Source organism: Monodelphis domestica, chromosome 5 (assembly GCF_027887165.1).
Source record: "Monodelphis domestica isolate mMonDom1 chromosome 5, mMonDom1.pri, whole genome shotgun sequence".
NCBI lineage: Eukaryota > Metazoa > Chordata > Mammalia > Didelphimorphia > Didelphidae > Monodelphis > Monodelphis domestica.
Window position 1 is genome coordinate 199458074 of NC_077231.1, and position 17300 is coordinate 199475373.

Below are 17300 nucleotides of genomic sequence, written 5' to 3' on the forward strand. Positions count from 1 at the left end.
ACTTATGAGTAAAATGCAATTACAGGAACATATCCCTCTAAAGCATATATGTATGTATGTAATTTTGTGTATATAGTGAAGGGGAAAAGAGTCCTCAATGAATATTGTTTAGAGAATTTAGTTTTAATTTTAAAAAACACCATTGAACAGCAGTCATGTAGAGAAAAGAGCAATGAAGATGACCTTCCTTGTGTCACAGTGAAACATTCCTAGAGAAAAATTGTTTGGGCCACCTTGAAATTCTTGGGACCTCCAGGGAACCAAAGGAAAAATAAAAGGGGAATGAGAGGGACTTCTAGTAAAATAAGGTATGAAAAGGAGCCCAAAGGAAAAGGGGAAACAGAGTGCCAACAATACTCAACTAGTCCAGCTTTTATCTCCTCCAAGTCTAGCTTCAGGTCTTAAATCATTTGTTTTCTAGCCAGGAATTCAACAACCTACAGCTCATTTAATCCCTCTTTCTTCCTCCTCCTCCCCTTGAAGTACCCCTTATAACATCATGTAGCCATTCTCTAGATTCATTCTCCAGGGCAAGACCAGTTACATGATCCCTTCTGGGCTCTGGAGGGTCCCTCTAGGTCACCCTGAGGGTCTACACCACCACTTTGAACTCCCATTCCAGTGTATTCTTCTTGCTGCCTACTGCCAGAGCTTTGAGCTCATTTCCATTTAACCAATGAACACAAATTAGTTTTGACAAAAAGATCTTTTCTGAGAAGATGTAGCAAGAAGTTATAAGTATTTCTGCTCAGGAGGGTTTGCACTTAAAGCATTTTCTGCATAACATTGGTCCCATCAAGTTCCAAATATGGCAGAATCACTGAATGAATCCATGTGCGGCTCCCAGTGGGCTAAGTCAAGGGTCTCCCTGCTAGACTGTCTGGCCACAAAACATAGCACAGATTCTGGCTCTCAGGCTTCTGGTAACTCACTGTTCTGCCCTTTCAAGGCTCACAAAGTTATTATTTCTCTCCAATACTTCACATAAAGCAGGAAAGAAGAGATCTAATAGAGATGCAACAGCAGGACTATGCTACTCACTAGCTATTCTATGGCCATACTGTTCTCTCTCTCCCCACCAAGGGCTTTCAGATGTTTTTGCCTCTTCTTTGGAACACAGCCAGGCAGGAATGAGGGCCAGACTTGCTCATGGTCCATTTCGTGTCTTTTAGATGCAGTCAAGTTTCATCTCCACAATCAATCAAAAAGGCTCCTGCTCTTCACCATGGAGTTGACAGGCTAGAACCAGTTATAGAATGTCAGTGCCTGTTCTAAAGCCCAAGTAGGAAATGGATCAGCTGGATGCCTTGAATTATGCTCATAAATAGGCTCATTGACTGAATCACAATATTCTCTCCCCCCACCTTAAAAAAATAAAAATAAAGATAAAGATAAAAACAAGTTGGACAAGACTAACCAACACCTTGATCAAACCCAATGCTCCTTTAGAAGGATTGTCTAAGTCATCAACTCTAATCCTTTCATTTTACAGATAAGGAAACTGAGGCTGAGAGAAATGAGATGATTTGTTCAGGATCAAACAACTAGTGAGGTAAAATTTGAACTCAGGTCTTTCTGATTCAAAGTTCAATCTCTGTCCAATACACATGTTTTAGCTTACTTGTTTAGTGTTTAATAGCATATGTATCACTCATAAGTGAATATATACCATAACACTTTTGCACCCTTTCTGTATTCTTGAAAATGTCTCACTGTATTCTCTTCCTCTTGTGTTATAATGATATATATAGATATATACACTACATATATATATATATATATATATATATACACAAAAAAAAATAGCTAACTAGAAGGCTATGTAAGGGCCCTTCTCCCCCACACCACACATGTACTAAGATATGAAAAATTTGGAAGGCCAACTACAAATTGACTTTATTCTCCATTTCCTTCCTCTAACTAAATCAATGTCCAGTTGGAGCAAATCAAATCAATCCAATCAGGATATAGATTTAGAAGCAGAGGCAAGGACTAGTATCTTACGTTCTGACCAATTAAAATACTAAAAGGTACAAAATGGTGTTTGATAAAATAAAGAAGAAAAAAAAACAATCCAGAAATGGGAGATTTCTAAAGAATAAAGGGCCAAAGGTTGGACAAGCTATTCTTTCCCATGGATACCTCATACTCAGAGACAGTGTGGGACCATACAGACCAAAAGAGGTCATAGCCCTTGGATGAACCAGGAAAATCGCATATAGAATTGAGAGAGAGGGCAGGAGAGGTGGAACCAAAGTTAGTTATGCTTATCTGTATGTCTAAAAGTCAGAGCTCACTTGTAGTCAGAGTTCCTGGATTCAAAATTTAATTCTGCTACTTACCAGCTCTATAATCTTAGGCAAGCCCCTTCACTCTCTGTGCCTCTGTTCATTTATACAATGAGAAAGTTAGAATAAATGAAAGTATAGGAACTTGTACTTGAAATAGAACTTAGAAGTGATATATTCTTAGCTTATTTTATTTCTTAAATTTTTCTTGATGACTATGAATTTCATAAACATGAATATTTTCCCATACAAAGAACAGAAAAGGATGATTATATAAGATACAGTAAATCTCTATCATGTATAGCTTGTTTTTTTTAAAGAATGTGTTAATTTTTTACCATGGTAGTTTCAACACAACTCTATATGTCTGACCCTTTCTGTACTTCTTTCTGTTCTCTTCTGTGTATTTTAATGGTTCATTGATGCTCTTTCTTTTTTTTTTATTGTTTTATCATGAGTATAACTCATCACTTCTTCCCATAGCCCTGTCACAAAAAAATAAGACTTCCCTTATAACAAATAATGTGAATTTTAGATTTACTCCACCCTGCTTAGTCTAGCAATCAGGAATGTCTACACCCCTACTTAAGGGTTAAGTGTTGAGGAGGATGGAGTGTTGAGGAGGATGGCCTACGACCAACATGTGCTAGCAAATGACAAATCAGAAACAACTGACAGACTCCATGGGCTGTCTTAAGTCAAGCTTAAGCTACCATTGGTACATGTGAGATGCATGAAGTGATGTAAAAAACTGTCTATATATTTCGCATCACTTCCTCTCTCCTGGGTCTTTTCGTGGAGAGGCGGCTCTGGCTCACGTTGGGCAATGGAGGCATTTTGGCGTGGCTGCAGCTATTGTCTGGGTTTGGCGGTAAGCGTCCTTCATACAGTCCTGGAAGAAGCTCAGTAGCGTGGTTCAGGTGAGGTATCTTCCCTGAGCTCTCTCGGAGTTTAGGCTGATTCCCTTTTCCTTTACCTTTCCAAAAACACTATCCTCTTAGGAAGCTGAACTAGTTTTAGTCTTCTGAGGAGGCCTTGTGCCTGAGTTCTCTGAACCTCCCTTGGCTTAGGCTAGGCTGGAGAAACCTTATACCCTTTAACCTCTCTCTTCTTAATTCCTTCCCTCTCTATTAATTAAACCACCATAAATTTCCTAAACTGACTTGAGTATTTTTATTGGGATTGAATTAAATCCCTGGTGATCAACAAATTTATGTTTCACTCAAAAAACCCTAAATTTACCCCTTACAATAAGTACAGTTAAGCAAAATAATGAACACATTAACCATGTCTAAAAATGTGTCTCATTCTGCACCTCTAGTTCATCACCTTTCTGTCAAGAGAGAGAGAACAGCAGTCTTTTGGAGTCCTGCTTGGTTCTTGTATTGATCAAAATCCTTAAGTCTTCCTTAGATGTAGTACTCATGATAAAAACCCTAATTTCTTTTCCAAAAGTCAGGGTCAGGGTAATGCTATAACCTCTCTGAATCCCATCTGAAGAGTGCCATACATGTAGCAGATGCATATCGCTAACTGATGCCAGGTCCTGGGAACTAAAGCTAAATAAGATATAAAACAGTCCCTATTCTGCTTCCCAGGACCCTCTCTAACCAGACAGGAAGAGTCTTAGTTCAGAAATCTCTTTCCTACCTGAACAATATTTCCTTTCTCCAGAATCAGTTACTGTGCTGCCTCTCAACCCTCCCCCATTCTTCCCCTTGGACCTAAAAATAATTTTCTGCTGAAATATGTATAGACACTAGGTGTTGCTGGTTTACCATAAAAATAGAAGTTTCTCTTGTTAGGCATTGGACCCAATTCCATTATCACAAGGGAGTAGGTAAATAATAGTGAAGGTAAGAGGATTTTTTTTTTCTTTTTGCTTATGATGCTCTTGCCAAATAGGAAATTTCCAAAGTATACACTACTGTTGTTTCTCCCTTTCTTAGAGGAATATTACCAACCACTTCCAATACCAATGCTTTTATGCAAGTAGTGGTAATGGGGGGGGGGGGAGAGGGAAGACAAAGGGGAAACAGCAATTCAAAAATTTATTCTCTAATTCTATCTTTGAAGATATAGAATCTTAGAACAGAAAATAGCATATAGCATTTTAATAAATTTTAATTTTAATACCATATTGATGTTTCTATATTGCTATCATTTCTCAACAACTGTAAACAAACTGATATGTTGTCAAGCAATCCATTTCTCATTCCATACCTGCAGTCTGCCACCTCTCTATTTACTAAAAGGGAAGATTATTTTATAATGGAGCCTCTGGAGTCAATTGGTCATTAAACTGATCTGGGCTCTTGTGGTTTTTTTAGAATTGTTTTCCTTTATGAAGGAGGAAAGTCTTAATGCAATTCTATATTTTAATAATTTCAAGTATAAATGCTACAAACTTGTAAAAAATAATTTTGAAAGGTTATTTAAATTTGAACAATATTCATGTTTCTTATTAAAAATCAATGGAACTACTATCTTGTGCCAAAACTCTAAACAATTTTCAGACTAAGTAAAAATTTTCATCAGCTACTGTATTTGTAATCTTTCCCTTTTATATCATCCAAAGAATGTTTTGATGCATACATGATCGTTTTAACACAACTCCACAAGAAAATGCACAATGGAGATAGCTTAGGTGACCAAGGTGACCAAGAGAGTCTCCTATACCTTACTCATATGAGAAAATCCAGAAATTGTGAGTAATACAATACATAATGGCAGGGTGCTCCACTATATTTAAATTAAAATCAAATTGTATTTTTCAAAATTCTCAAAATTAAATAAGTTTAAAAGAAATTTAAATAGACTTTCAAATTTTGTAAAAGATAATAGCATTTATATTTCTGAAGTTATAATATCTTAAAGAATTTTAGACTTAAAGGCTGCACTTGGAATTTTGGATCACTCTATATTACTGTAATCATTTTGTAGACTCTTGGTTCTATTTACTCTGCATCCATCTTTCCCATGATCCTGTGAGTTCGTCATATTTATCATGTCTTATAGTATGTGTAGTTGGAAAATCTTGAACCCCAGGACAATGTTCCCCAGAATTCCTTTAGTATTTCCCAGTATCCTTTTCCTTTCATTTATGTGTATCTTTACATTATTGTTTGTAAGTTTCTGTAACTCCTCCTCATTCTCTTCTCTCAGGGTCGAGTTAGGGAGGTTTTACTCTAGCTTTTTGTTTCAAGTTGTTATTTTAAAATCTTATAAATATAATACTTGAGTTATTGTATATTAATTTTGATTCTCATAAGAACAATAATATTCCTTTATATTCATATACCACAATTTATCTAGCCAGTCTTATAATCAGTGAGTACCCACTGTTTCCAGTTTTTTGCTATCACAAAGACAATACTGTCATTAAAATGTTGGTATTTATTGGGCCTTTCCATTTCTATGTCTATTATCTCAATAGAATTTTATATTTTTCTAATAACTTTCAAATACACTATCTTATTTGACTATCACAACCACTTGGTGACGTTAGTGAGATTATCATTATCTCTATTTGATGTGTGAGGAAAATAAGGCTTAACAGGGTTAAATAACTTGACTAGAGTCCATTAATAACAGATCCAAAATTCGAATTCAGTTACTAAGGCTGACACAGTTTATTTTCCATAAAGTAAATGATAAAAAAGCATGCTAGAGCAGATAAGAAAATGTTTCATTTTCTTGTGCAAGAATATTCATAGCTGCGCTCTTTGTGGTGGCCAAAAACTGGAAAACGAGGGGATGCCCATCAATTGGGGAATGGCTGAGCAAATTGTGGTATATGTTGGTGATGGAATACTATTGTGCAAAAAGGAATAATACAGTGGAGGAGTTCCATGGAGACTGGAACAACCTCCAGGAAGTGATGCAGAGCGAGAGGAGCAGAACCAGGAAAACATTGTACACAGAGACAAACACACTGTGGTATAATCGAACGTAATGGACTTCTCCATTAGGGTCAATACAATGTCCCTGAACAATATGCAGGGATCTAGGAGAAAAAACACTATTCATAAGCAGAGGACAAACTGTGGGAGTAGAAACACTGAGGAAAAGCAACTGCCTGACGATAGAGGTTGAGGGGACATGACAGAGGAGAGACTCTAAATGAACACTCTAATGCAAATATTATCAACATAGCAATGGGTTCAAATCAAGAAAACATGTAATGCCCAGTGGATTTACGCGTCGGCTATGGGGGGTGGGGGGGGGAGGAAAAGAAAATGATCTATGTCTTTAATGAATAATGCTTGGAAATGATCAAATAAAATATATTTAAAAAAAGAAAATGTTTCATTTTTTTCAATAATAAAAGAACAGTGAAAAATATAGTTTGAATAAGAATTTTTCAAACGCAACTACTTTCCATCCCACTCCAGCATTGGGAACTCCAAAGTACAAAGAAGAATAGAAAATAAATGGTGTGGTGAAATTATACCACTTGTACTAAGGGCTCTCAAGTGAGACTTTAGGGGAAAGAGAGAATAGAGAAGGGGAATGGAAGAAAAAGAGGGAGAGGAAGAAAGAGAACAGAGAGGAGAAGGTGGGAGAGATAGAGAGGTAGAGATATAGGTTTCCTTAATATTTAGCCCAAATCAGGACTCCTGAACTCCAAGAGAGTACAAAGGAACTATATACAATATAAAAATATACAAGGATTTGGAGATTTGAATAAATTAGATTTGAAAATATTAGAAAGAAATATGAGTGGAGAGTAAGAATAATAAAATGGCAAAAGTCGGATGAACAGGGAGTCAAGGGTGATTGACACAGTAAAACACAGGGAAAATGAGTGATTAATTGATCTACATGTAGTTTTTGCCTTCCCAGGATAGAGTAGTGTGGGGTTGGAGAGTTAGGGGTTAAGGATGTGGCACTGGATAATTTGAATAACCATCTGTAATTTTTTTTTGGGGGGGGAGGCCATAGGAGTGATCTGAGACATAAGTAGGGAGAATGTGTAGTCCTCCCCCAAGCTTGGAATGGCAAGGAGCCTTGGCAAGGAAGAGGCTTAGTCCTGGGAAACAGAGTACACAAACTATGAAAAGGTCTCATCAACCAGCCCGGAACTAGGACCATAGATGCCTTTTGCTCTGGAGGTCAGGAGCCTTGCTGTTGCTTTTGTTCAGTCCTTTCCATCCCGTCCAACATCTTGTGACTCCATTTGGGGTTTTCTTGGCAAAGACACTGGAGTTTGTCATTTCCGTCTCTAGTTCATTTAGCTGAGGCCAAGAGGCGGGATTGGAGCTGGCCTCTTCCTGGCATTGTCTCCACTGTACCACCGGGAGAGGAGGCTTCGGAGCCCAGTTTGACGGTAGGTCTGGAGGAGCAAACCCATTGTAGAATGACGGTGCCCTCTAAAAGGAAGTCGCGCACTCTCTCCTGGAAGCTAAGCGATGAGCGGCTCCTCTGACAGCGCCATGCCACCCGGCTCCAGGCGGCTGTACCACGGGAGACTTTGCGGGCTGCTGAGGACGGCTCTCCATGGACTCTGACGTTAATTCTGTTTCTTTTTCCTTCATAAATCCAGGTTGTGTTTCATGAAGGTGTCGACAGCCCCGAGGGACAGGGGGCTCTGTTCTCCATTATCTGGATCCGGGCAAGGAATAATAGGGAGACGTCTCTCAAAGCCTACCCAGGCCCTGCTAGTAAGGGGTTCCGTCTGTTCTGTCTCCAGTTCTAAGAGCTGCCTCTAGAGGGCGGGGGAGAAAAAGAGGGCAGGATAGAGGCGCTAAAGCTCGAGTAGAACTGGGCCACGACACAAGGGTCGCTGTGGCTGCGGATCACATATTAGCACGATCTGCTCTGTTGTATTTTTATTTTTGTTAAATATTTCCCAATTGCATCTTAATCTGGCTCAGGCTATACTGAGGCTCCACTCAGGAGTGTTATCGGCTGCAATGGGAACGTGAGCCATGTTTCCGACGCCTCCCTTCTATTGTTGTTACAATGCAAAGACCTTCGGTCCTGCTTTGATGTAACAATACAGCTTCCAGCTCCATTCTCCGTAATATAACAATGGATTCAGGGTACGTTCCACATTAACATGCTGTTTCATTGGTTGTGGTTGTTAACGGCAAATATGGCTCCAAGTTCTTTGGAGGGGAAAAAAAAATCAGTCCTAGAAAAAAGGGCATCTTTATGCTTTGACACATGGATTCTTTGCAACAGAACCTCTGTACATAGCCTCATGTGCATCCAGGCATTTAAATGCCATTTGATGATTAGCTTGTTTCTTTCCTTGCTTACTCTTTGTGCCCTTTCAAAGTTGGAAAGAGCCTGAAAAAATTCCCTAGGCAAGCATCTATCACTGTACACTTTATAAACAGGGTTATATAAATGTAAGCTATTATTGTCCTTCCACTGTTTCTGACACCCAGGAAATATCAGTATTCACAAAAATGCCCTTATGCCTTTTGAAATCAAGCATGAAAGAGAGACGAGCCATCAAATTAAAGAAAGCCACACATTTGTCTTTTTTATTCTTGGTGTGCTGGGGAAGCTGCCTAGGATGTCACTGCATCCCGATTATGTTTTTGAACATAATGAACCATGTTTACAAATATGTTTGAATCAAACAATGAACACTTATTAAGAACCTACTGTGTGCCAGTGGAGATACAAATACAAAGAAATAATCCCTACCCAAAAGGAATTTACATTCTAACGAGGAAGAGAAATACATATAAAAATCAAAGGGGGGGGGGGGGGGGAGCTGGGTAGCTCAGTGGATTGAGAACCAGCCCTAGAGATGGGAGGTCATAGGTTCAAATCTGGCTTCAGCCACTTCCCAGCTGTGTGACCCTGGGCAAGTCACTTGACCCCCATTGCCTAGCCCTCACCACTCTTCTCTGCCTTAGACCCAGTACACAGAATTGACTCCAAGATGGAAGGTAAGGGTTTAAAAAAAAAATCAAACGACGGCCTAAATAGAAAGTAAATGAAAATAAATATAAAAAGTCATTAAATATGAAATAGTTTGTGAGGGCAGGCACTAGACATTGGGAACATATTAGGAAATATGCTCAGAAGATTGTCCTTGAACTGAATCTTTTTTTTTTAAACCCTTACTTTCTGTCTTAGAATGTATTCTAAGGGTCAGTTCTGAGGAAGAAGAGTGATAAGGGCTAGCCAATTGATTTAAGGAACTTGCCCAGAGTCACAGAACTTGCCCATCTCCAGGCATGGCTCTCTAGCCACTGAGCCACCTAGCTGTCCCTCTTAAATCTTTTTTTTTTTTTAACCCTTACCTTCTGTCTTGTATTGACTCCAAGGCAGAAGAGTGTTAAGGGCTAGGCAATGGGGGTCAAGTGACTTGCCCAGGGTCACACAGCTGGGAAGTGTCTGAGACCAGATTTGAACCTAGGACCTCCCGTCTCTAGGCCTGACTCTCAATCCACTGAGCCACCCAGCTGCCCCCTCCTTCTTAAATCTTAAGAAAGATTTAAATCTTAAAACAAGAAAGAACAGCTAAGTAAAATGGTGGATAGAATGATGGACTCAGTAAGACCTGAGTTCTAATCCTACCTCCAACACTTCCCAGCTGTGTGACCCAAAGGAAGTCACTAAACTTCTATCTGCCTCCATTTGCTCCTCTGCAAAATGGGGATAATAATATTGCTTACTTTACAGGTTGTTTGAAGAGCAAATGAAATCATATATGTAAAGTCCTTTGGAAATCTGGAAAAGCTCTATAAATGAAAGCAACTGAAGAGGCAAAAGTGAAGAGACAGCAATCCAGGAACATGGAACAGTCAGGGCCAGGGTACAAACCCTGGAGATATAGGCTAATGTGAGGAACAGAGAAAAGGCCAGATTAGCTGGACTGAAGAAGTCCCCTGGAGTTGACTACGTCAAGGAGTTAGTGGCAGCCATGTGTAAAAGGGACCGGAGTGGCAGAGTCTTAAGGGGAGTGATCACTTAAGCTGCTGCAAGAAGCCAGGCAAGAGAGGATAAGGGCTGAACTAAGGGGGTAGCTTTATGAGTGGAGAGATTCTGGAGAAGTAGAAATGGCACGATTTGGCAACTGATAAAGAAATATGGACTAAGAGAGAGTAAAGAGTCCAGAATAATGTCAACTTTGTAAACCTGAGAGAAATTAGAAAATGATATACATTAAGGCGTGATTTTATCGTTCTTTTCCTTGTCTAGACATAATAAAGAAGTAGGAAATTTTCAATAATGCAGATTAAACTCAATGTGTTGTATGTGTCTTTTTGTATGTATGCATTTTTCCCCAGAAAACTGGTTATTAAACATTTACCAATGCAAAAAGTTTGTAAACCTGAGAAACAGGACAGTTGGTGATGCTTTGAAAGAAACAGGGAGATTTGAAAGGGAGGAAGGAAGAAAAAGATACTGAGTTCAGTTTGGGATATTTTAAGTTTGAGATTTCTTCAGGACATTCAATCTGTCCAATAGGCAATTAGTGATGCAGGTTTGACTCTTAATGAAGATACAGGAGCTGGATACATACATACATACATATCTTTGTGAATGTGTATACATATATACATACACACACACACACACATATATACATATATTCGTTCTTCATCTGTAAAATGAGCTGGAGAAGGAAATGGCAAACTACTTCAGTGTCTTTGCCAATAAAGCCCCCCCAAATGGGGTCATAAAGAATCAAGCATGACTGAAATGATTGAACATAAATAACAACAAAAATAAACATATACACATACATACAAACCTAAACATCATTTTTCAAAAAATCTTAAAACTGACCAGACCTTTTAGAAAAAGAGGGCAAAGTGGAAACAGTCAAAATCCATTAGTCACTTCCTGAAAGGAACTCAAAATGAAAAATCCCAGGAACATTATGATTGAAACCCAGAACTTTCAGGTCAAAGGAAAAATACTGTAAACGGTAAGAAAGAATTGAAGTACCAAGGAGCCACAGTCAGGATCATGTAAAATTTGGCAACCACCACTGAAAAGAAAAGTTTGAAATAATATTTCAGAAAGGAAAGCACATAATATTACAGCAAAGAATAATTTATCCACCAAAAGTGAGTATAATCCCACAATGGAATATATGGATTTTTAAGAAGATTTTCAAACATTCTTGATGAAAAGACTAGAGATAAATAGAAACTCTGAAGTTCAAACGAAGGAGTTTAAAAAATATTAAAAGATAATACTTGGGGGCAGCTGGGTAGCTCAGAGGACTGAGAGCCAGGCCTAGAGACAGGAGGTCAAATCTGGCCTCAGACACTTCCTAGCTGTGTGACCCTGAACAAGTCACTTACCCTCTTGTCTAGTCCTTACCGATCTTCTGCCCTACAACCATTATATAGTATTGATTCCAAGGTGGAAGGGTTTTTTATTTTTTTTAAAGTAATAGCAGTGAACAATCAAAAAATCAAAAGGGATTAACGGAAAAACTACTTATATTCTAATCGGAAGAGATGACATGTATCCCTTCTAACCCCTATTATCAGAGGCCAGAAATTAGACTGGAAGTAGTTCTCATGTCTTAGTGATCTTAAAAAGAAGAATAGAAATTAAAAGAAAAGAAATATACTGGGACAGGGGACTGAAAATGAGATTAAAGAAAATTTTCTCACATAATCAAGTGCACAAATGCAAATACATAGAAACAAGGAGGAAGTGCTGATACCTTACCCTCACTTTGATCTGAACTGGTCAAAGGAGGGAAGAATATATACACAGAGTTGGGTCTAGAAATACATTTCACTCATCAGAGAATTAGGAGGAAAAAAAGGAGCAATTATGAGGACAGCAGATTAAGAGAGGGATTGGTCCTAAGCAAACAAACTCTAGCAAAGGATTACAAAAATGTAACTTTTTGAGGTGACAAAATGAGAATCTGAGGGAGTATTCATCAATTGAAGAATTGCCAAATAAGTTATAGTTTGTAAATGTAATATAATACAATAAGAAATGATGAAGAGGATGGTTTCAGAGAAAACTGGGAAGACTTACATGAATTAATGCAGTGAAAGGAACTAAACCAGAATTTATACAATGAGAACAATACTATAAAGACAAATAACTTTGAAAGACTGAGGAACTCTGATCAACATAATAATGAACCACCACTCTAGAGAACTAATGACACGTGCTGCTAGGTGAAAGATTCAAAGTACAAAACGAGGAGTATATTCCTTTTGGACGTGGCCAGTGCAGCAGTATATTTTGTTTACCAATACATATTTGCAGCGGTCAATAGATTTATTAAGTGCCAGCACTGGGGATGTGAATAAAATTAAAGGATAGTTCCTGCTCTCAAGGATCTCACAGTCTAACAAGAGAGACAACATGCAAATGACGATGAACAAACAAGCTATACATAAATCAAAAATAATCATGAAAGGGAAAAGATTAGAATTAAGGGGGATTGGGAAAGGGGGATTTTAGCTGGGAATTGAAGGAAGCCAGGGAAGCAGGAGGCAAAGATGAGGGGGAAGAAGGTTTCATTCATGAGGGACAGCCATTGAAAATTCCCTGTGTGAAGGAGTATCTTATTAAAATAACAGCAAGGATACCAGTATCACTTGCAAAGGGGTGGGAGAAGTATAAGATATAAGCAGGCAGGAAAGGTAGGAAAGAGGTGGGGTTTAGAGGATTTTAAAAGCCAAATAGATTTTATATTTAATATGAAAGGGATAAAATGTGTTTAATGCATCTTACTTCCCATCCTCTAGCACAGTGCTTTGAATATAGGTGCTCAGTGTTGATTATGAAATAATCCTGACTATGAAGCAGGACACAGCTTTTGGGCTCAGCTTTGCCACTTGTGCAAGTTTGTGCCACTTTGCTAATTTGCCAGTTGTGCAAATTTGCCAGGTCATTTGGCTTCTCTGAACTTGATGTTCTTCATTTGTAATGGGTGCAAACTTCTAGGCTCCTTCTAGTACAAACATTGTAAAGGGCTCTCTCCTTCCTCCGAACTTCTGAAGCATTTTATACCACTCATAACACTAATCCCAAGTTACTTTTCATTATTGTTTACGTGTATATATATCCATCCACCCTCCCAGGCTCTTGTGAGTTCTGTAATCTCAGAATTGGAAGGCTTTCAGAGGCCATCTGATCCAACTGGTGCATCTATAATTGGGGACTTGGTTCAAAGAATATGAAGAGTTGTAGGCCAAGCCACTAAGCCCATGGGAAATGCAGCTTTCTCGCAGTTTAGCTAACTAAACTTTTTAAAAGAACAGACTGTATAAGTTATTATACAAACTATTACAATTTTATGTAACTAGAGGGTTTTTTTTTCCCTTTCACCTTTAAGGATAAAGGTTTTATAGCTCAAGTTTAATAGCTTCCATAGTGTCCAGTTGCTTCCTCCCTTCTCCCTGCTTTAGTCAAGTCCATGAAACTTTGGAGTGGGCCTCCTTCAAAGCAGGCATAATGGGTGAGTGTAAGGGGGGATTCCCATTAACCTCAACTTCTGAGAAAGCATAGATTGCTTTCTGCTGGCCATGATGACTCGGGAGTTTGTATTGTATGATGGCAAGTCTTTTAAATGACAGTTGAAACTGAACACCCTGGATGTAGCAGAGGGGGGACCCTCTGATCCTTCAAACTCTTTTTCTTGATAGCACTAAAGTATACGGACTCCATAATCTCAAGCAACTAGATACATACTGGGAACTCATGGCCTATCAACTTTTGGGGGGCATAAGGCCCTATGAGATGTTAAAAGACATTTGGAACTCTCCCCTCAAGTACCTGAGCAGCACAGCACCAATACCAAAGGAGCTGCCATAGCAAGAGAAGAGGGCAGATAAAGCTGAAAGGTAAAGCCCTTTTGGTGTTAATCAGGTTGGGATCAGGAGATATGAAGTATAAAATAGCTAATGAGCATCCCTCACAAACTGTTTGCAAACAACCCAATGAGGCTTGACTATTAGCCTCTCAACTGTGCTAGTAGTGATAAATTACTATGTTCTGTTCTAATAATTCTGTGATTCTTTACTGCTTAGTATTGCCCTTTTCAACATGGGAATAAAATTATCTATTCTATATCCGATTCATGTTTGTAGTCTGGGCACTTTTTACCCCTACCTTCCTGGAGAGAATTCTTAAGACTTCAGCCAAAAACAGAATTGTTCCCTGGAAATATAAGGAGGGGGTGGCAATGAAGCACTGAGGAGTCTAATGTACTTATTGAAAAGACAGGCAACCTCAGAGCAATAAACCCAGGGCAAACTGAAATGGCAGAGAAAGGACAGAGATCGACAAAAGTTACTGATCCTAGTGGCCTCAGCCCAGTGGGGCCTAGCTAACTACTGTGCTAGAGGAGTAAAAATGCTACTTTTTGCTATGTTTTTATTATTGAATATCATTACTATACCAACCATATTATTTTTTGTGGTTACACTCCCAAGGTAGTACATTGCAAAGTGCCCACTCAGCATCAGAATCAACAATTTTCAGAAACAGAGAAGAGAGGAAACCTGGTCCTTCCAATATATATTAATTATCTGGCCTCAGGTCTTTTCCAGAAGTAGATCTAAGATATTATGATACTATGGACCTTTTAAACACAGGTCTCAGAGCCACAAATCTCTGCTGTGGAGTAAATAAAACTAAAACATTTCTCCAAACCAGAAGGACACAACAGACAGGTGCTTAGTGAGGTCAGTTAGTGACATAGGGGCAGAATCTGAAATCCCCATAAGGGAGTTTGAAGAGATGGAAGGGATACTACAACAGAATTCTGAGTATCAGTCACACTTCCCAGAGTGCCTGAGAAGTAAGGCTTTCTTTTCCTAGGAGGAGACACACTACTTACAAATGCCCAAATAAAACCCTACAAGGAGGGAGGAAAAAAAGAAAGAAAATCATATTCACACACAGAAATTTGAATTCCATTGACTTCCCTAGCGAGAGGACCACACTTCCTAATGAGTGGGCCATTTAATGAGAGGAAGCTGTGGAAATACTTAAAGTAACTTGCCCTGGAAATTTAGGCAACTCAAAAAGGGAAATGGGTGATATGTTAATCCTAAGCAGCCCTCTTCCCATGACTTGGCTATATTATTATTCTTCTCAACCCACTCAATGGGCTTCATGGTCAGCTGTTCTAATCCCCTTTTGAAATATAGGTCCTCTGGGGCAGAGGTAACAGAATTAGAGCCTTAATATAATTGGAGAGAAGCTTCATGGTGGAGGGAAGTGGAAAGAGAGGGAGAGGAACTCTAACCAAGCAATTTCCCTTTCACCACTTTCCAAATCTTAAATTTCCAAAGAGGGCTATGAAACCTTGTGAGGAACCCAAATGAAGTTTAAAGTGCAATATTTTTTCACCTGAGATTCCAATCCTCTACAATGATCAGAAGTCCCCTGCAGCTTCTGAAAGATGTCCAAAAAGAAAGAAAAAAAAATACATCTTTATGTTCCTTGTTAAATGGTCTACCAAAACCCTACAATCAATAGCTGATACCTTTCAATATTAGGGTTTTACATGAAGTAATTCCTTAACTGGGAGGCAGTTTTCTTTTTAAAACCTCAAATTCAACAATAAAGATATTGTAGCAGTACAACCATTTACTCCACAACCCACTCCCAAAACCTATTCTGATTTCAGCCACAGGGATGGAGGGCAAGATAGGGACAAGTTTGAAAAAGGCCTAGTCTAGTGGATGCCAGACTCCCAGAATCCCCCATTGGAAAAGCTCTAGGGCAGGGGAGTTCTGAGCCTGGGGTCTGTGAACTTGCATTTCTTTTTATATATCAATAACTATATTTCTATATAACTGGTTTCCTTTATAATGCTATTTTAATTTTTGCATTTAAAAACATTCTGAGAAAGGGTCTTCACCAACCTGTCACAGGAGTATATGGCACAAAAAAATGGGAAGAAATCCTGTCCTGGGGCAAGTGCAAGGTTTCATGTCTGTTCTAGGCTGCTCTGAGACACCTGGCGTCATCCAAACTCATCCTGGACGCTTCATGGTAACCTATATTTATTATTAGTTCAGGATCCTTTATGCTTGGAAAAGTGTGCCCCTGACAGGTTCCAAAAGTTTCTTCTTGAAAATAGAACTGAGTATTGAGAATATGGCATTAAAATATAAATTGATTTGTTGTTCTCACTTGTTTGGGTTGTGTCTGACTCTTCATGACCCTATTTGGAGTTTTCTTGGCAAAGATACCAAAGTAGTCTGACATTTCCTTCTCTAGCTCATTTTTACAGATGAAGAAACGGAGGCAAAAAGAGTTAAGTGACTTGCCCTGTGTCATACAATTACTAAGTGTGAGGGCAGATTTGAACTTAATTCTTCCTGACTCCAGGTACTATCCACTGCCACCTAGATGCCCCTTAAATTGATTATGCCAGGACAATTTCAAATGTGGCATAGTGCCTGAGGCTTATATAACCCTGCAAACACCCAAGAGCAGACAGAACCAAATTAATAGGATATTACTTGCTATAAGGAATGATGAATATGAACAATATAGAGAAACACTGGAAAATATATTAACTGATTCAAAGTAAGCAGAACCAAGAAAATAATATACCAAATGATTATAAACAGGAAAGCAAGAAAACAAATCAAATTGAATGCTGTGAAATTATGACTGAAATATGAGAATACACCTCCAAGAGAGCTGGAGTTGAAATCAGGAGAACCTGGGCTCAAATCTTGCCTGATACTAGCTATATGACCATAAGCAAGCCACTTAATCTCTCTCAGCCTCATCTGTAAAATGAGTGGGTCAGGCTCCCTTACCTTTATGATCCTTTTCAGCTTTAAGTTGTTATACTACATCCTATATTGGATTTGGTTGATGAGTTAGTTCGTTTGGCTGAATCATTTTTTATTCCTTCTTTTTTACATTATTATACTAAATAGCTCTCTGGAAGAAAGAGCAAGGGATGAAGTTGAAAATGTAAGCAATATAAGAACAAAAGAGCAATAAATTTTTAAAAGACTAGTTGAGTTCTTGGCTAGAAAACTGGTGTCAAGCCAGAAGTTAGAATCCAAAGACAGTAAAACTGGGCTG